Below are 20,746 nucleotides of genomic sequence, written 5' to 3' on the forward strand. Positions count from 1 at the left end.
GAATATGAGTAACGCAAAGCCACCACCAGCTGAAAAACTGTTTCAAAGGCAGCTATCCCTAGCTTCTTGTCTTACCAAGACTCATAGAATGCAACCATTTCATCAACGCCTTGGATGATGCAAAGCTCTTGCTGTGTTTGCAGACCACATCAGGTTGGAAAGGTCAAAAAGTGCTGGAGAACAGGATTAGAATTCCAAAGAATTCTAAAAAAAAATAATGGAGAAGTGCAGTGAAATAAATAGGATGTGCCTTGGTAAAGACAAACGCTAAGCATAATACTTCAGATCTTGTCAGCTGGCTGAAGGTCAGAACAATCAACTTCACAAATACTGGATGCAAAATCACTGGCTGGGAGACAGAAAAGGACCTGGGGGACTAAAATGGCTCAGGAATCAAACATCAATCAACACCATTACACAGCTAAAAGAAGAAAAATAAAAACCAATACGTTATAGTGCTAAGTTCTATCAAAGTCTCCTATAAGTAGTTTGTTGAGTTCAGGACTCTACATTTCATAAAACCTATGGAGTACACACCACTTAGAGTTTACAGGAGACAAGAATGAGAAATGTCCAGTCAGCAGGCCCTTTGAGCTAACACAAAGAATGAGAGGTGCTCCATTTCAGGGAGAGAGAATCTGAGGAAGAAGCTAATGTGCAAATAATATGCACGAAGCATCGCTGCCAAGATGAAGTAAAATGTCCTCTGTGCTCAGGGGTAAAAGAAAACTACCTGTGAATTAAATATGCTGCTTAGAGATCCTGCTTAATTTCTATCAAGAAAATCTCTTAGAAAAGGTTAAATAAACACCTAGAAGCAATATTTCAGGTAAAGCTGAATTGCCCTGGAGATGGAGACGAAAAAAAAAATAATCTTGAGTTCTCTATATTACATTATTCTTATGATACATCCTAGATTTTAGAATGCTGCATATGACTCACTAGGTTTATCTGTCTTTTACAAATGACTGTCGTTTTCTCTCTTCAGAAAACATACAATTTCTTAGCTCTGGTGATAATTTCCCCATCATTTTATGTACAGAAGCATATACTTTATAACTTTGTTCTGCAGACTTGCACCTTTGCATGCACTATTCATGATGCTATCCTGGCTTAGTAAAGCATGGAGCCAACAATATTCTGAGAGTTAGGATGAGAAAAACAGAAGGGAACAGAGTCAGCAGCTCCTGTGGAGCGATGGGAATGCAGACTGGGAAGAGGAAGAAAAATAGGGGAAAATAATAATAATAATAATAATAGCCTCAGAACTACATTATATTGTATTGGCATATGATGTTTTGCTTCTGAAGAAGAAGAATAACATTGTAAAGAAGACTCAGGGTGCTGTAGGAAGATAATGCAATGTCCTTAGCATGGAAAAAAAACACAATGCAGGTGCAACAGTTTGTTTAAAAAGGGAGTGAGGAGTTAGAGAAATGATTAGTAAGGGCAGCAAAGAAAGAAAGGGCCCAAATAAGTGAAATGAGGAGGAAGTGGTCCCTTCAGGTTTTACTTTGAACACTGACATGAGACATGATCCAAAACATCCCTGAAACTGATGCTAACAGTGCATTTGCACTGCCACAACACTTGAAGTACTGCAGCTGCTAAGCTGGAAACAGCACAAGGCATTCACTGTTTTTTGCTGTTTCACTTGGTAAATAACAGCTACTGCCTTATCTACCTATCATTTTCACCATACTGTTCTTCTGTTGCAAGGTCCTACCAATGCTACCTTTATTCCAAAGGAACAGAAAGGGAGTCAGACACTTTCTATCAGTTATAGCACTGTATTAGTAAAATCAATGAAAGTTTATTTGGTACACATGAAGGATCAGCAGGCTCAAGAGCCTATTCTGCACTACATCTCCTGCTACTCTGCTTCTTCCTAAGCACTGAATGTATATAATTATAGGAAGGAACCACATACACACACACATTTGCCTGATGTAGTAATACAGAGATTGAGTTGGTATTTGTCTGCCCATTTAAATTTGCATCTCTGCAACAGATGGAACAGAATAGTTGTAGCCGTAGGCCAAACTCTGAGAATTATTTTAGCAATGGAGGCAATAATAATGATCACAAGTGGGAAAATGAAGCAAAAGTTCAAATTTAACTCATCAATATATTATTCTCCTTTTTACCACAGAAAACTTGGCAGTAGCTGCTCTCCGCCTGTGATCCCTTCTGAATGCAGCCAAAGACTCAGTGTGGGACTTCCAAAAGTCATCTAAAGGACTTCCGAGCATAGCTGGGCAGGAATTCTCATGTTGCTACTTCAGAAACAGTGCCAACCTTTGCACCATAGCTAGTAAACATTTATTCCCTAAAGGAATGAAAATTTACATTATCCATCTTTCCTACAGAACAGGAATTTCAGGATTTCCTTTCATGTATGTCAATACTGCTAGACTACACTATAGCAAAGGAGTGTAGGAACTGAAGCACAGAGAAGCTGCAAGCACAGCTGCTCTGATAGGTGTCACAAGTCAGAAACATGGTAGTTTCAGATGCCAGCTGGCTGGTGTACAGCCAAAGAACCTGGGATTTGGGAGAAGTGTCAGCTCACCATATTGCCATTAGAAGGCTACGCAAGACAGAGAGGCCATTTGGACAAGTTTTATGAAAAGATGATAATAAAAATAATACGCAGAAATTATCTCAGACAAAAGACTTATAAATTGTTTTTGAATGAAATCTATTACCTAATAGCACATAATTTGCACAGAAAATCCTTCTCTGCTTCTTTGCACTGGTAACTATTACTAGAAATTGCTTGAAATGAAGAACGAACCTGGACGGATAAGTTCATGCCTATATGCAACACTGTTCAGTTACACTCCAGACTTCTTTTTGTAACAATATAGTACCTAAAGGAAATGAAACTTCTTCAATTGCTCTTCAGCACGAAGAGAAGCAAGGGAAGTCTAACATCACAAGATGAAGCCTATCTAGTCAGTTAGGTTCTTGTTAGAGTACTGTAGTTCAGGACGTTTGTGGGATGCTTAGTGATAACCCTTCCTTGCACATCCCATGGCCTATAGGCAGTTCATCTCTATTTTGCTTGTAATTAGATAACTTATGCATACCCATAAATGAAGTATGGGTCCAAGCCAAGAAACATACTAGCTGGACTCCTCTGAGGGGGAATAAAAGCATCAGTATCTGGATGCTGCCTTAGAGGAACTGGAAATCTTTCAGAATAAAAATAAGTTTTAGATAGTTTTTATTTATATTTTTAATTTTACATTTTTACTCCTCAAATGTAATACTCCTATAGATGAGAAGCTATATGTTCCTGTCAACACTTTTAACTGCAAAGCTATGTGAATATTTAAGCTGAGTTGGAAACCCCTGGGAGGCAAAACAGCTTTTCAAGGTCTCAAAATAATTTATTAAATTACACCTTTCTACACTATACAATCTTCTTACCTTAGCAAGTGGTAGATACGGTACCAGATTAAATTAGTTGCACAGCCACCAGGCATAGTGCAATAAAGAATCCATTAACCAAATCATTTTATAACTAAGCAAACGGAAAATGTAAAGACATTTACATTAGCATCTGATGCGAATGGAAACCCTGCAGTATTGATAGAGAAATGATAGTATCACTGTCCATATCATGTGTGACTGCAATATGAGGCTGGCCATTTATCAAACTGCCTCTTTAATTTAAAAATATATTAAGTACGTGCATGAAACTCTCCATTTTGTGGTAGCAACAAAGCCAAGGAGAATTCTGTTACTATTTGTTATCTACCATCAGTGCAAAGCGGAAGCCGAAAAGTTATTATAGATCTTTCTTTTTCCACCCCCCCCCTCCACCCGCACTGTGTTTCTATTCAAAACCTCCACGTTTCTTCTAGAAATTTGTATCATTCCATAGTCACCATGCACAGCAATCCATGTTTTTTAGAGGTAGAAATTCTCTAGCTCAAGAATGTTTATGCAGCGCGCAAGAACCAAAATGGGATGAATTTTGCTTATTGTATTCATGAGCACTGTTCAACTGCAATGAGTCAGACTGTCCTTTTAACAGGCACAAAATCCACATACAGCAAACTGAAAAATAAAATGGAAGATGGAGTGAAACTGAAGAACACCCTTTTTTCAATGAAAGTTCAGCCAACAAAGTGGGACAATCTGGCAACAACTTTCTTGATGTCATAAGTAGATTCGGTACATTACCAAACACCTGCACAGACAGTCAAATAATGACTCAACAAAACACATTCTCCTCTTTGGATCAGTGCAATAACAGCAGTCTCCAACCTAATACTAGGGGACAACAGCTTACAAGTGCTGCGATACAAACAAACATGAAACAGAGCTCCCCCCCATCACTTGGGTTCTTCAAGTCCAAATTTCAGTGAATACGATAACATTCTGCTTTTCTGAGAAGTTTATTAGTCAAATAAACAAATAAATAAATATGTATTTCACAAAGATATTAAATTAGGTTCCTATAAGGGCTACATTTTGCTGACCACAATTTGCAAATAATAAATAGCTGGCAGAGTTTGTCATCAGACCCCCAATCTTAATAAAAGACTACAACACACAGTACTGCATCACGTCACATTCAGGATACTTGATGACTGCTCAAAAACTGCTAGAAAGCAACAAAACGACAGCCCTATCAAAATGAAAACAAACATTTAAGAAAATTATTTCAGTGCTTCTCAATTTCTATCACCAACTCAGCTGGTGAGAAGTGAGAATCTGAAGTCATTTCCCCTTCTCAAATATAATGAGAATAGTTGATTTTTTCTTCTAATGGAAGCCAGTGTATTACTCATTTTGTTTCCATTCTTATTCCAAGATAATATGTTTTCATGAACAGCCATTGAAAAGTAAACTAATGCATACATTTTAGAAGCTAAATTGGGGATATCTCACCCATGTGAAACACATCTAAGCTCTGATCTCTCTGCAGTTAGAACTTCCCTCCAGAAAATAAAGCCAATCTGAACTATACAGCTCCATCATAGTGACGGCTCACAGAAACAACAGACTTATTATCTGGTAGAAAGCATTTTTTCTTTTTTACAATATACTCTCCAGTTCAAAGCAATACCATTTGACTGCAAAACAGTACAAGTAATGTTTGTATTAAGAACAGAAGATTCACATGAATGAGTGCAGACCTATTGGTCCAACCTCAGGAATATCAGGAAATTTTGAATAAATTTGGAGTAAAAAGTTAATGAGTGACATGGTTATAAAGGCAGAATAGGATACCAGTCAAAGAGTTCTCTGGGCTGTCATAGTAAGATAATCAGTGTTTCAGACAAAGACAAAAGACTCTCAGTCATTCTCATGTAGCTGGACTTCAGGTAAAGCATTTCCAGTAGAAACCAGTTGTTAACTCAGAAAGCAATATACGGTGGGTAGGCAGCTTGGTAAAGGAAATACAGCAAAAAGAAGTATTGCAGGGAAGAATGTCAGATGGCAGGGTACAGAACTACTGTGAGTTTTCAAGACTAAACCTAGTTTAGCATTTTCATTAATAAGCCTGGCATAAACAAGTAGGATAATGACAGTCTGTGACATGGACTGTCATTTACAACACCGAGGAAGATTGCAATAACCACTACAAAAAAAATGGATGTTTTTGGTGGCAAGAACAATTGAAATGCAAAATAAGTTCTACATGGACCACAAAAAATAAAATAGTGATTCTGTGCTTGGGAGTTAACTGAAGAAAGTTCTGCAGTAAAGCTCAGAGCTCATCAATAAGAAATTACTAAGGTGGAAAATGTATGGTCTGTGCGATTCAGCTATGAAAGAGACAAATGTGATATGAAGAAGCATCAATCAAGGCATCCAAAGCAGACAGAAAATTATTAATGCCACTGTACAAGGGCTTTTAAGAACTGCCCATGATAACATCTCCATGAACAGTGGAGAGATACATGAACAGGTACCAGGCAGACAAGTGATGCCATACTAGTCCAGACATGCCTACGTTACAAGGGAATGCTAGAGGAGCGGATATGTTTAGCTTGAGTGGCAACTGGAATGTTATCTGCAATTACAGCAGGGTGAACACTAGACAGGAAAAAAGCTGATGCAAGAAGGAAAGAGGCATAAGCTGGCCCTTAGGCTGTAAATTAGAAGCAGCCTCTCGGGTATTAGGACAGTTTGGTTGCAGAACAGCTAATGGGAGCACCTGACCAAAAGAAACCCAATGTACTGTGCTGTGAACAAGACACAGTACTCCTTGCAATTCAACAATACAAAGAAGGCCTAAAATTAAAATGCATTTTATGCACTGACACCTGCTAGTGTTTCAGTGACAAGGAGCAAAAGAAGAAAGTGTTTATCAAGGCTTTCTACCCATTAGAAGGTGAAGTAACAATTTTAATTGTGGTGTTCAATATATGTAGTTCACTTCAAAATAATGTCTCCTATTTATTTCCATGGAAATAATAGAATAACAGAGCACAATAACACTGTTGGATATAGCAAATTCTTAGCTACAAAATGCTATGTTTCAACATAGCCAATGAACAAGAGTACACATGTCCTTCTGTCAACCAGACTCATCGAAATCTGCACCAGTAAAGGTGACCCACCATTGCTGTCACCACTACTGAAACACACCACCCACTTCTCAGTGTGCTCACATCTGCTGTTTGGTCTCTACATCAGTGTTCAGCAAGTGTTTATGAATGTCAATAGGTGCTATTTTTTCTGCATGGAGGAATTCATTGACGCACTTTTGCTTCATACACACTTCCATGTCAGACAACATTTTTCAGACTGCCCCGATGCTGCCACCTATCACATGGCAACAAGAAGTAACAGAATACTGGTGGGACGGTTCAACCCCTACTGCCATACCACCAACATTTACCTGTGATGTCATGGGCCAATCGAATAAAATCAGAAGCACTACTTTCAGAGCAGCCCTCATAATACAGACTGCAACAGTAATGCTGCTCCAGCTGACACTGTCAATTGTATACATGTGAATGTGAAAGCCTGCATTTGTTTGTAAATAAAGGAAATTATAATACCATCCAATACCAGAGAAGCCAGCAAAGCCTGCAATTTTACTTACTTTATCACATTTCAGGAATCAAAAGCAGTAAAGCAACTTAGAAGAGATTAGTGGGTGCTAATGCTTTTACTGCATTAGCAGACTTTCTCCCTGGAACCGCAACATAGTGTCCTAGGGAATGACACTGATAAATGAAGACAGAGCAGGGAATCAAAAGACATGCAGACGTTCTTTAGAAATGTTCCAGGAGAATGAAATAAATGACTTCTTCATATAGTGTCTGAAGAGATTTTTTCCAAAGTATGCTTATTCCTGTAAAACTAAGACACTAACGGGACCGGGTATAACAGACCTTCCCTTAGAAGTACAGTTAGCTAGGCACAGCACACACCAAACTAGCTAATTAGGATGCCCAGTTTAAACATGACAGAAAACAAATTAATAAATTAACAGCATCTTAACAATGCAATCTGATCATTAACATTTGATATTTTCCTGAAGAATTTTAAGAAAAATAGCTTTGTGCCACCCGTGTTTCCACACTAAATATAGCACTGACACGCTTGCCTCCTGCTCAAGAAGAAGTACTTCAGAGTTATACAGCACCTCATACAGTCTATCAGCTGCCAACTATCAGCTGTGTTGATTCTAATAGCACGCAAGTGACTGTGCTGGAGATGGGTAAGTTTGCTTTGTTTCTTCTGAAGGGCAGGCAGAAACTAATCGGATGTAGGTTTGCCACGCGGGATTAAAAATTGTGGGAAAAAAATTGCTTGGAAAGAAGTAAGTTGTTTTCCTGAAAGAACATTTAAAATTGACAGCAAATTCCGATGTGTATTTAGCTCAGTTTGTCTGGGCTCACATCACGATCGCACCTATGCAGAGAAGCTCATTCCCCAAACCCCCTCCAGGCCTCATCGCTCAGCAGTATTACAGCTTTGACAGTTGAGGGAGACTGTCTCAAAAAAGTATTATTAATTTCTGAGGTGAAATACCAGAGATTGACACTCATGGTTATTTCACACAATAAGCCTATTCAATAGCACTTGGGGACAAGACAAACAAAAATGAGGTTTGGCCTCTTGAGCGCACATATAAGGAAGATTACAGTGAGTCACCATTTTGCGCATCAAACACAAATCACACCTCCCTGTGAGTGTGTTTCTGGGATTACCCGGAGGTCTGAGATTCCCTTTTGCACGCGAGGACAGGAGAATGGACCGAAGGGACAATTAGCCTTCTTCCCACTGAACAACTTCCATGGCTCATGTAAATCAATTTAACACGGCTGTTACAAAACCAACAAAGAAAATCCAACACTGCTGAAACTTGATGCCTGCACAATGCAGCCTCTCCTGGGTAATCTGCAGCATCCAGACATTGCCACCGCATGAGTTTCATCTCTGCAAAGGGAGGTTAATACACCTCATTGTGAGAAAGAATATTCCTTTCTTTCCCCCAGCTCTGGCTGGGGCAGGATGCAAAGCAGCATTTCCCTTATCTTACCTAGCGGGAAAGATCTTCACATTGCTTTAAAAACCACATGCTGTAAATGTTTGTTAATTTATTCAGTGCCACTGCACTAGGCAGCCTCCTACTTTCTGAGCATTGCTTGCACTGGGGCATCTATGCTATGCTCCACCTCTTTATTTTGAAGTTAAAAGCTACAGGTATTGCTCATGCAGCTCTCCAAAATGTAATGGGAGTTGCCATTGCCTCAAGATTGCTGCACAACAGGTGGGCCAGGAGGCCACTGCTGCAGACAGCTGAAAGATGGCACCCAGCAGCTGACTGACAGCACCCAAACGCTGTGGCTGATCTGAATCCCCAGGGCAACTTCCTAACCTCTTAACTTCCTAACCCCAAGGCGAGAATTTGCCTTGATGACCAGAAGGGCCTGCTGGGTCAAGGCAACCCTCATCAAATGTCAGCAGGGACTAAAAGATTGCACAGGATCAGGAAGAAAGATTTTGTTTGTCTTTCTTTGTTACTAGCCTGAAGTAGGAAAGGAATTAGCAAGGGCAGATCAGTGTTTTAAAGGGACTTCAGCACAGTCTAGCACACCCCACCAAGCAGAGTTGTGAGACACTACAGAAGGTCCTGAATTCCCATTACCCACCCCATGCTTATCCACAGCATTCAATACAAAGGCATGCTTCCTTCTTGAAATGACGGCCTGAGGATTTCTGAATTTTGAAACTTGTAATGAAACATAAGAAAAGGTAATTAAAATAAGAAGAGATGCATAGCAGTTACAATAAAGGTGAAGTGTATCACAGAACACAGCAAAAGAGAAAGAGCAGGATGTTAGTCTAATATATGAATACTCATGGAGATGGTTTTCTCTTATTTCTCATCTTTAAATTGGTGCATCTAATCTTTAAATCACATGGAATTAATTTTTTTTCCCAATGTATACAGCTTCCTGTCTGTGTAATTACTTTATTACCATACCTATACACTAATACAAAATGTTTTGTGATGTAAGAAATTATGGGATTTGAGAGTAAGCTAGCCTAATTTTGCAGTTCATATCTGCTTGTATACAAAACTTCATTTGTCTTCAGCAAGAAAACACTAATTTCCCATTGTCAAGCGGCATGGATGCAAATGAGCACTGGCCCTCTACAGTTGTTGATACACAGAGACTGCTGCATCTGGATTTCGAGCTCCACAGCCAGCTGCCCCGTGCTGAACTAGTATGGGCTGAGGGAAAAGTCAATGAGAGGAGTAAACTGAAAGGTGGCTTCAGAAGGAGCTCCACCAGAAAGAAGCCTCTCCAGCTAAACCCTGTTTCTAAAATAATGAGTGAAGGGACATATCATTGTAAGCCTGAAAGGACCAATTGGAGTTTTTTCCTAAGCTAAAGCAGCAACAGTGAATCACCGCTAGCCCCTGCCTTCGCAGTACTAAGAAAGGCTTTCCCACTAAACATAAAAAATGTCACAATTTCAAGTGACCATTCAACTGCTGCAATGTGGGTAGAACTGGACTCTGGTATGAAGGAAGAGGCAATGTGCCAGCTCCTGCAGTCTGACAAGGACAATTTCTATTGGATTTGATCAGCTGAGATTCACAGATAGGCCATGAGATGCATTACCACTTAACAACAAACAAAAGCATTACTTCTTCCTACCGACTTTACGTCTAGATGAACCCTCTGAAAGAGACATCAACAATAATACTGAAGAAGCCTAAAACAAGGCTGGGCCTCCTCTCCCTCAGTGAGAAAGGGAATTTTTTCTCCCAAGACTGCTCTGATGTTCTGCTGTCATTCAGGAATCCCAGATCCCCTGGCCTTGACTGGTCATTTGGCAGGAGACATGAGTTGTTTAATTATCTCCCAAGGAGCAGCAAAACGACAGTGGGACACACATTTTGAAGACTGAAAGGCAGCTCCTAATGACAAGTCTGTAAGCTGCTGAGCAAAATCGGCTTCCTGTGATAACCACTTGCTGCTTTTTGAACATTATCTGTGAAGTCAGAGACTGATCTTTACCCGCAGAGGCAAAGACAAGAAGGACAGTAACTGCATAAGTATTGTTGTGGATTCTCCTTACCCTGGACAGGGAGATGGCTGAGTGGCAATGCTCAAACCAGTCGGACATGAATCCTGTTATCCATCAAACTAGCCTGTACCCAGGAAGACCTGGAACGGTAACAGGATCAGTGAAAGCAGTTTCAAAAGCCCGCACTGTATGGCAGTATGAATGCCAGCCTAAAATCAGGTCAGTATTTGTCTGCAATAAACAACTATTCTGTTAAAGTATCACATGTCAGAAAGCACCTGTCATGCTATGGGGCTTTAATAGGTGGGTGCATAACAAATGAAATGTATTGAGGCTTAATACAAATACTTTGGTCTCTGCCTGTATGATAGCTGAATCTAGAGAACTTTCATAGGTTTTGGACCAAAACTCACATATACATTGCAAGAAAACAACATTCTTCTATACAGCAGAACCTTGCACCTCAATGTCTTCATCTAAGGATAAAAAACACCAGTTTTCCAGGATGCAGAAAAAAACAGTTCACCACAATTGACACTGATTTTCCTTCCAGAGGCTGCTGAGGTCAAGATTGCAGAGTACGGTAATACTCCCAGCTCAGTTTCAACTCTTACAAACCATTGCAATGACACAAAAGCCTTGAAGCATTAGTTCTAGGTGTACTCTTCAGCTCAATCTGCACCAAGGCTCCTGCATTCAGCCTAGGATACCTGCTATCAAGCTGGCAGAGAAATTTCTGCTCCAGAGTGAGTGAAGTGGCTGCTCTGTCCCACAGGAAAGCGTCATGTTCAGTTTAGCCCAAAGTGTTGAGCCAGGCTATTACTAAGGAAAAACAGAAAGGTTTGTGACATCGTGTAAAACAACAGCACAAGCTTCTGAACTATAATACTGCATCTGCATAAAAGAGCAAACATAAAAGCTATGAATCCAGCAATAATGGAGGGGACTGTAATTCTAGGAAGGCTATGTGAAGGGCAGGTTACGGACAACAAGGAGCAATCCAATTTGGTTACACTAGCTAAGGTAAAATTTACAATAGCTATCAATCCTCATGCTTTAAGGCATAAACTGAGCACCATCTGGGGCCAGAAAGAAATTTCCCTCTGAGGTACACTATAACACAATTGGCTGTGTGTATTTCTTCTTCTGAATCATCACAGATTGGCTACTGTCAGAGACAGGACACAAATCTGTACGGATCACTGGTCTGTTCCACAGCAGTGAATTCTATGTTGTTCATTTTCTTTACAGTGCTCACAGATTACAGTATCATCATTACTACAGCAGTCGTTCGCCCAATATACAGCAATAGTTCCTCTAATTCTGAAACAAACACCAAAAGCAACGTAAATGATTCCAATAACTAAACAAAAGCACCACTTTACATTTTTATGGGGCTTGAGTGATTTACTGGTTCTGCTTTGGAAAATACATCTCACGGTCTAATTACTTGTATTTTTAAATTACACATCATGCATATTATCTAGCACTCAATATAACAATAGCGACAGACTGAAGAAAAAGCATCAATGGTGCTTTACAAAGTTAATTTAGAATTTGGCTTTGAATTTGTTTTAAAGAAAAGATGTAAGTATTGTCTTCCTGACTGAGATTTATTAACACTCCCCCTTTCCATTATCTGAGCATCTCACTTGCCCTAAAGCACATCTGTAAAGACAGTGAGAGACTGCCCACATTTACTATATCCATAAATTACAGATGTTGCTCTGAGCTACTCATCTATCAAGACAATTTTCCATAAGAATAAGACCAACCTGAAAAGTATCCATCTAACTGAGAATATGGAAAATAATTAATAAAAGCAGAGTCTGCAGACTTGATTTGTTTTACTGGGGACATTCTCTACCCAAAGCTTTTTAACATGGTATGACAGAACACAGAGAAACCAATCAAAGCCCAAATAACACTTCTAGGTATCAAAACAAAAACCTTGAGGCATCAGTAACATTACGCCACATACGCACACTGCTGTAACAAAATCAGCTAAGAGAATATGGATAATTCTATGTTTAATAAGACATACTAGATCATATTTTCCAATTAATAGCATTATGCCGTATTTTACAGGTCAGTGCTTCTGTTCAATCATGCCTACATACATCATCATTATATTCAGTTCCACGAACATGCTATTTGCATCTGTGGAAGAACAGAAGACCCATATCTAACATAGCATGCACACAAAACAACAGGAGAATTCAGAAGAAAATGAAAGCAGCAGTTTTACAAATAAAGAGTCTGCCATCATTGGGGCCAACTACTGTATCTTAACCTTTTCATAAATGCTGAGAAAGCAGATAACAAGATTAAGAACAGGGAGCCTATTCTAGGTCACATAAAGAACAGAATATGACTTAGCTGAATGGAAAGAGGGAAAAAAGTACTCGTATTAGATAAAAGAAAAACACACACTTGAACACTTATTATTTGCTTATTCTAAACAGAAGACAAATACAGTATTTCTATATTCGGAGCTGGGCAACAGAGAAAAAGACAGTGCTTTTGTGTACAGAGAAGTGTTCCTTTTTCCCCTGCAAGAAATTTGCATTTCAGAAACAATAAAATACGCTCACCGAGTTCCCTCATGTACAGTCTCTGCAAAAGCCACTGCTTCCCTTTGCTTTGTAAAGCATTTTTGTAATGATGAAACTACATTTCTAAACATTTGAGACAAGTTATTGGTTTTCTTTTCCTCCTCACCAAAACAGAAAGCTTTGGTGGAAAGAAGAGTACTTCAATTCTGTTTTGACTTAAGCAAATACAACAGAAAATGACATGGGAACACATGATAAAACAATACTGTAGGCTTGATTTCCCCACAGTCAAATGAAGACTGTGTTAGGAAACAAGGGAAGGGGAAGGAAACACACTGGAGTAGAAAAGATTAGCAGCCACTTTCATAGAACTATTGACAGCTTCAAAGCAAATGTTTTATATCAATAGTTTCTTCTCGCAACCCTAAGCTGTCCTCCTAAAATTTCTTCACCACCCAGGCTGCACCTACTGGGCAAGACTTTCAAAGCTGGGCAGATTTATCTGCACAAATGTCCTTAGGTATGCACCATGATTTTTGATTTAATTCTGCAGATTAAAACAGGAACTGCTGGATACCCAACACTTGAGAAAATAAGATGGCTCTGCCTTGGAAGCCTAACTTTTAAATCTCACTGCAAGAATATCTGCTGAAAAAAGAAGACAGGCACTGATTGCTTCAAACATGAGCATGTTTTTCCCACTACAGTATTCCCAGCCTTTGTGTGACAGGCAACAAGACCAGAGCTAGAACCATAACAAGTTTTATACAAATCTGTGCCAACATGATACAGTGCATACTCTCAAAATAAGTACCTTATAGGATATTTGCTGCAAACTTTTACTTTTTTTGGCTCAAACTTTCACTTTAAAACACCTATTACACAAACAGGTGAATCACTGCTCTTTACACTTCTAATGCCATCAGCCTGGGAAAAGGAACAGACTCTGGCCACTCCATGCTTTCATTGTAACAACATAACCTCTGGCTTCATGGAGCAGACCCAGCTAATGGGGAAAACAAAACAAAACAATCCTAGAAAACAAATCCACCAGCAAAAACAGAAGCAGAAACAAATAAACAAGAACAAACTTTTTTTTCTTTTATTTTACAAAGATTTCACAAGAAGGTTTGCACTGAATCCCTGAAAAAAGCATTTACAGGATTAAAACCAAAACCTGGAAAGGGAGTAAATCTTCTACTATAAACAAGGAAGTTGAGGGCAGTTTAAATGAAGTAATATCACTGATTCAATGTCTCCAACCATCAGTGAAATCTGAGAAAACACACAGAAAATATGCTGTATGTGTCCTCAGGAATCTGAAATACAATTAATTAAGAGACAGGATTTTGCCTTTTGATCCCTCAGATAATCCTCGCTCTTCCTCAAAGACATGTAAACACAGCGATAACAGAATGAAGGGTTTAGGTCACTGTTGCTAAAGGCATCCATTTCTACGGCCTTCCCTCCCACAGTGCTAGGTAGAGCTCACAGCTCTTGTCTGTCATCATTACATATTATCCTCCTCATCCATGAACTGATACTTACAAATAAGGAATGTGGTCGACCTGGCAACGGGATGCTCATTTCCTAATTTATCCACCATTTCTTTTAATAACATTAGTCTCAGCTAAGTACAGAACAGTTCCAGGATTACACAATTTTGCTAGCATCTAGTTTTACCAGGCACAAGAAGCATTCCCCAAACAGGTCCATGTTCTGAGTTGTACTTTGCTAGCAAAGGAATGTGATTCTACAGAACAGAAAAACAGACCATCACAACCAAAACCTTTTAACATTCATAATTAAGCATTACTTTATTAGCCTTTCCCCAGTTTGCTTACTAGAATCAGAAGGACTGAAAATTATGCCCTGCAAAGAAGTTTCAGATCAGGCAGCATTTTTGTGAGAGGGAGAAAAAAAATAAATTAAAAAAATGGGAGATTAGATCAGGGAAAGCAAGAGACCTTTCCAGGCCTGAATTCTGCTTGAGACATTTCTGATCAATGCAAAGATCCAAAGAGCCTGAAGTAATAGCCATGTAATGGTTGTGCTAGACATCGTAGTGATCTTTTCCAACCTTAATGATTCTATGTACGTTAGGGGTGACCTTATCCCTTCTCTCTCCAGCACTGAAAAATAAGAGGTATTTTGGTTCCTGCATGCCTTTATTTATATATCAAATCCGAGAAAATTACACAAGGCCTTAGTTTTTTTCAGAGAGGATGATCCACATCCTCTGACATGTAAGCCTATATTTCAAAGTTCCCAAACACAACAGCTAAATAGCAGACTGACAACATTAGGTCACCTTTCTATGATGATTGCTTAGCTCACATCCCGGATATATTCTTCTAACCTTTCTGTACGGATCTAATGACTTTATTCAAATTTGTTGTAAGATTCAGCGATCTCTGTGAGAAAGACAGCAACAAGATTCAGCTATCAGTACCATAAACTCAGTCTGCACTACGTCTTGAGCTCAATTTCCCCAAATAAGCAGCCTTACAGATAAGCTCTGATCAGTATCACAAGTGCCACCCTTCTCACAAGACATTCAAACCTTTCCAGCATATCTCCGCCAGATTCTGTAGACAAAAACAGAGTGCACAGTGCAAGTCTCCTCTTCTTAATAAAGACAGCTGCAATCCCCGAGGCTGCTTGTGTGGGCTACTGTTGTGGGTGTATAATGGCTGCCTACATAGCAGCATAGTACCAGCATCTAACTTTGTAAAGCGCTTTGTGCCAGAAAGGACTGAAATCTATTATTTATTTTGTACAAACAGAAAAAGCATTTTATTCAGTTTAATTGCTCCTTACTAACACTTTATAGCTAAAAAAGGCTGTCAGGCATATTTTCAATAGATATGGCAAAGAAGTGTGAAATCCAACACTACTTATTCCTTTAAATTGAAATGTTGTATCACTAGGTTCCAGCAAAAATAGTGCATTAAAACACAGCTAACTTGAAGAAACTGACAGTAAGAGCTGGAACACAGCCAGTCAGCTACAGTATACAAGGATTTCCATGGCTATGAAATGTTTGGTACTCTGTGGTGCAATTACTCACCAGACTAATTCCTCTCTGAGAGGCTATGTTCCAAGCCCTGTAGGCGCAAGACCTGAGTACATGAGTATGCTTGTCCACACCTGAAGATGCTTGCCCACCACACCATTTGAACAACACTGCACAAATAAGATAAGGAGCACTGAGAAATGGCGTCACTCTAAGTCAGGATTTCAAGTAGTAGCAGAAGCAAACTGTGATGAACCTGCACCACAGCAGCTCACACCACTGCCTGTCTCCAGACTGCAGCGTCTGTTCTTCTCACAGAAAATGATTGAATTTGATGGCTACATTCTCCAGAGCTTCATCCCTCCAAGCACTGCTTCACACCTGAACAAACTCAAGTACAAAATGCTTCCCCTCTGATTTGCTAGCACTTATACTAGCATTTACAGGGAATAAACAACATGCAAGACAGGAAAACATCAAGTTCTGTACGTAGCAGCTCTGTAAGTCCCCAACTACATAGCGTTTTTACATTAGCAACATTACTTTCTCTACCCAATCTGTCAGACTACCCTCTGGGTCCCTAACAATGTAGACTTTCCTACAGAAGGTATGATGCTGGCATTATGTAAGTCTATATATTATCAATTAAAACATATCTTGCAATAGCTACTATGCACAGTTGCTAAGTCCTTGCCAACATTTATTGAAATCATATGTAAGAACTCATCCAAAATGTTCGATGTACACAAAAAATTGTCAACTGATAATGAAAATCTAGTCTGGCCATTACAGGTCTGGTCCTAAACTAGCTTCATACAGAACAGCTGTCAAATTATTTTCCCCTAGCACAAAAATGTATCTTCCATGTTCTCATCAGTACAGAAGCAAGCTGTTACACAAATAAATGCTCAGATACCCATATATCCTTTTTGGGCAAAAGGAAGTACTCTTCACATCATCGAGCCAGGATATATCTGTACACAGTCTGAAAAGATTACTGGACTGTATTAATATCACACATTATTAATATTACAGAAAGATGTTTGACTAACTAGCATATCCAGTCCTTTCCTAACATAATGCTGGTATGGACAGAGTTCTGTCAGCACATTTATGATCATTTTAGCAGCTGCCAGTACTAGCACACAGGTACAAAACACCTTGTTCGGCTGATTCAGATAAAGGGGCAGGGTTTGTTAAAAGCCTGGAGGGCTTCCTAGCAGCCAAAACAGTTGCTCAGCTGAATTATTTGCCAGTGGGAGTGTCTATGGGGGTAAATCTAGGACACTTGGCTATATTGTCAATATAGCCCGGTCTATCCTGTCATTTGAAGATCTCATAGGGGCACCTACATGCTGTGCAAACAGTGATGTCACCCAGCAAAGCTCCACTTATTCACACACCCTATCAAGCAGGCACTTACAGTCTGCAGGGTACCTCTGAGCAGGCCCTGACATTCCTCTTGTAAACCCAGGTGGGATTTGCAAGCTGTGTGAACTACATCAAAACTTCTGCTGCTTCCTCAGGACAAAGTGGATATCAGATGCTAAACCCAGAAATATATAATGCTCACAAGACCAAACCATCAGATACAACAATTACATGTTCACTGTGAATACATCTGAAATATCTCTGACTGATCAGAAGTGTTCACTGTCACCTTTGAGGTAGTCTTTTCTTGGCTCAGTCCATTAAGAAAGGCTGGGAGTGCTGCTGCCACCCCAGAGATTCAGGTTGCTGCTATCACTGCTGGTTAGAGGAATAGGTGCTTCTTCAGTGAAACTACCCTTACTAGCAACAAACCCTTCCCTGTTGCACTCCTCATGATTTTCATAGGCTCCAGTTTTGCATTAGAACATTACTGACCCACCAATGCAGCTTCTGACAACAGAAATTTTCCCTTGTTATCCCATGATGGCATCAGACAATTCTCTACTGTATGCTGCAGTCCCCACTCCTGGCAGGAAGCAGCTTGTGCTGAATTTAGACACTCAGCTAAAGAAACATGGTTGCACAGATAAGGAAAAAGTCTCTGGAAAATATTAGTATTTAGCAACGAACTGTTCTGAGTTAGAGAACCATCATAGTAGAAGATAATTTTTGTGTAGTAGACCACTGGCTAATTGCAGCTAATCACAGAATCGTAGGGATTGGAAGGGACCTCCAGAGGTCATTGAGTCCAACCCCTCTGCCAAAGCAGGCTCCCTACACCAGGTCACACAGGTAGGCATCCAGGCGGGTCTTGAATATCTCCAGAGAAGGAGACTCCACAGCCCCCCTGGGCAGCCTGTTCCAGTGCTCCATCACCCTCACTGTAAAGAAGTTCTTGCACACATTTGTGCAGAACTTCCTATGCTCCAGCTTCTGGCCATTTCCCCTTGTCCTGTCTCCACACACTGCTGAAAAGAGTCTGGCCTCACCACTTTGTCCCCCACACCTCAGATATTTCTAGACCTGGATCAGGTCCCCACTCAGTCTTCTTTTCTCAAGATTAAACAGTCCCAGGTCACTTAGCCTTTCTTCACAGGGAAAATGCTCCAAGCCCTTCACCAACTTTGTGGCACTCCACTGGACTCTTTCCAAGAGATCCCTGTCCTTTTTGTACTGGGGAGCCCAGAACTGGACACAGTATTCCAGATGAGGTCTCTCCAGGGCAGAGTAGAGGGGGAGGATCACCTCCCTCTACTTGCTGGCCACACTCTGTTTAATGCACCCCTCTGCACACCTCTGTTTAATGCATTCTTGCCATTGGCCTTTTTGGCCATGAGAGCACACTGCTGGCTCACAGCCAACCTGTCATCCACCAGGATAACCTGTCGTCTGCCAGGAATCACATCATCCTTAAAGGATAATTCCTTTAAACAAGGTAGCCATGGCTATGTGTAAACGTGCTACTTTAGCATGGCACTTCTTTCACTTTTTTTTTTTCCCTACTTTTTACAGAAAGATTTTTAAAAACTTTTTGGTGGACAGAAGGGAAAGAATACTGACTGCACCTGTTCCCCAAAGGCTCATAAATGGCCTCCATTCATCCTGAAATGGCCAAATTCAATATGCAAGATTGAATAGAGTTTGCACTGAGTCTCTTCAGTACTTAGCCCTAAAGACGGTAATTTTAATAGCTGTACAATCTGCAAAGGGAATAAACGAACTAAGAGATTTAATGGCTGACTTGCATTTTACTGTGTTCCACAGGGATGAAGTGGTTTCATATTCTATATCCACACTTTGCTGAAGGTGGTTTAGAATTTCCATTTGAATCAAGCCATACCTTTCACCAGTGTTCTTCCCAAAACCACATCCATTATATGTGAAAGCTGTATTATTTAAACTTGATTTCAAGATGTGAAGTCATTCTCTAGGAAAGGCAAACCTCTATGAAGTTACACAGATTATTCTGTATCATTAGTAACTGACTACTATGTAATCCTCAGTATCTTCTATTCAAAGCTGCTTTTTAAATAAAGTACATTTCATAAAGATGTTGGGACTGGAATCTTAGGGCAGCTTTAGCAAAATTTTTGTTAGGGAAATCAGTGCTGTGGTTCTTTATGCAGCTTTGGGTTTCAAATCCCTCTAGAGGGGTAGTTTGGAAGAGTAGTCATTGTTTAATTAGTATTTTTCTCAATTAGCATCTGGAGTCAAAGATCCACAAGTAGGTATATCTTTCCAAGAAATTCTCTGCAGATTTACCTACTAGCAGTGGAATGTGCAGAAGGTCAGAAAATTGCTCATACTCACTCATATCAGCTTCAGAGATTTTCTTATTTTAAATTAGCATAAGCAAGTGCAAAATGAGGAGCTCTTCTTCACCCCTTTCCTCAAAGAGTGCAACCCCCTGGCAGCCATAAATGCATTTTCCTTAAATGAATGAAACACGTGACTACCCAGAACATAAACAGGTAAGATTCACTTTGAAAACAGCAGCATTACCTCTGAGCACAAAAGGTCAATGTAGTCCTACTTAGGCATGCATACAGCTGGGCTGGGTAACAGGTCCTGTTTAGAATCAACAGCTGCTCCAAATGCTGGAAACACCAGAACACTGCATATTGGATTTGGGAGATGAAGACTATACAGAGGCTTCCACAGCTACTAAGTAAACCACCTTACCTAGCAAACCGATGCATGTCTTATTTAATTAGTCCACAACTGCTAATTGATAAAACAACACAGATGACAAGAGGCAGAAACAATTAGGAGGGAGACTTGGGCAGCAAAAAAGAAATCCTGTCTACCACCCACCAATTACTAGCTGTCTTGAACCATTACTTCAAAGGCTTTCAAGTAGTTTCAGTAGTTTGATTATTCATAGAAATATAGCAAAACTAAGCCAAACCACTGCACCAAAATTTACATGGCTTTAAATCAAATGCTTTCCCCCCCGCCCCCCTCTTATAACTGCAGTAAGAAGGTTTGTTTAGGGAGGGTTGTCTGTAGTCACAGAAGAAACAAGCAATTCCCATAGGGTACCATACTGCTGGGAGGAGCAGTGTAACAACTGTTCTAGCACCTACTTTACTTCAGCTCTGCAAGGACAGCTGTGTTGACAACTCCCCATGCTCTACTGAGGAGGGAAAAAAAAAAAAAAAAAGAGAGAGAGAGAGAAAAGAGAAAAAGAAGGAGCTGGAATACGTGTGCAGAAGCCACTTGG

The 20,746-nt window shown here is 39.9% G+C and overlaps 1 long non-coding RNA gene across 1 annotated transcript in view; it reads right to left on the reverse strand.

Annotated features, from left to right (window-relative positions):
• LOC140252140 (uncharacterized) overlaps positions 1-20,168 on the reverse strand; it is a 29,552-nt gene extending 9,384 nt beyond the window's left edge. Inside the window, exon 1 of the long non-coding RNA XR_011903548.1 lies at positions 20,026-20,168. This is a non-coding gene — a long non-coding RNA (uncharacterized lncRNA). The remainder of the gene's footprint in view (positions 1-20,025) is intronic.
• Between the last annotated feature and the right edge of the window lie 578 nt (positions 20,169-20,746).

The sequence above is a fragment of the Excalfactoria chinensis genome, chromosome 4, assembly GCF_039878825.1.
Source record: "Excalfactoria chinensis isolate bCotChi1 chromosome 4, bCotChi1.hap2, whole genome shotgun sequence".
Lineage (NCBI taxonomy): Eukaryota > Metazoa > Chordata > Aves > Galliformes > Phasianidae > Excalfactoria > Excalfactoria chinensis.